This window comes from Etheostoma spectabile, chromosome 15, assembly GCF_008692095.1.
Source record: "Etheostoma spectabile isolate EspeVRDwgs_2016 chromosome 15, UIUC_Espe_1.0, whole genome shotgun sequence".
Taxonomy (NCBI): domain Eukaryota; kingdom Metazoa; phylum Chordata; class Actinopteri; order Perciformes; family Percidae; genus Etheostoma; species Etheostoma spectabile.
The window spans coordinates 20,008,215-20,009,352 of record NC_045747.1 but is presented as its reverse complement, the minus strand read 5'-3'; positions in this window follow the sequence as shown (position 1 = coordinate 20,009,352).

Below are 1,138 nucleotides of genomic sequence, written 5' to 3'. Positions count from 1 at the left end.
TGTTATGAATTGATACTTTAAATAAAAATTGAATTGAAAATTGAATTGAATTAATGCTTTGTAAAGTGGAAATCTATGATTATACACAATTTTCCAATTTCCAAAACAAATGATAACAAATCGCACATGGACTAATATGTAAAACAAGACCATAACTCAAATTGTTACTTTTTAAATTGTAATTTCATTGGAACAATTCATTTAAACAGCACACGTTTTGTTAAAGTATAACATAATATCAATGTACCGATACAGTTGTCGTCCATGTAAAGTTAAACAGCTTCATAGATTCATATTATTTCTTATGCCGAATGAAAGAATGGCTCACCATGACGTGTAAAGAAGTCTTAATAATGCTTTGCCTACGCGAACTCGTCTATCTAGTACGGGTTTATTCATTTCTACATTTTTTACATACAGTTAGGCATGTGAAGCACGACTTGCTGGAACGCTGTTAAATATGTTCAAACTAGCATAAGGTTATGAAGTATGAGGTTACAATGTAACTGACATACTAGCAACAGCCGGACTACGTGGACGAAAATAACCAAACAACGTTATTGAATCATCCTCTGCTAGCAAGCTAACGCCTAGCTCTAGTGTACAGATTCGGTCTTACCATACTAGCACTGTTGTTTTAAAACCAATATTACTTACAGCATGAGCTACTTGTAAAATGTTTTAGGATCGCACCATCTTGACACCATCCGATGCATGGAAATGCATCATACTGCTCTATATCTACTTCCGGTTGTGTTCACGGTGAAGTTCCCTTTCTCGTGAGAAAGGTCACGTTACGCCAAACTTTATGTCAGCTTCACTTGCTAGACTTTCCGGACCATAAAAATATAATTAATACATAATTGCGACCTTTTATTATCACAAAGGCCATCTGCTGTGATATTAGGCTCCATACAAATAGTCTGTCGTGGTGCGTTTTTATTTGAATGGGTTCGGAATTTAATCTCATTATCTTCTAAATGGTGTGAAAAGTAGAAAATACATTGCCAATGCCAAAGTTTACTAAATTTTGTCTTTAATTTATTGTGTTTATCTTGCCGATTGAGGTTGAAGTAGGCATACTGTGACCCATTTACACTGCCAGGCGCGGTGGCCAAGTGGTAAGGCGTCGGTCTCG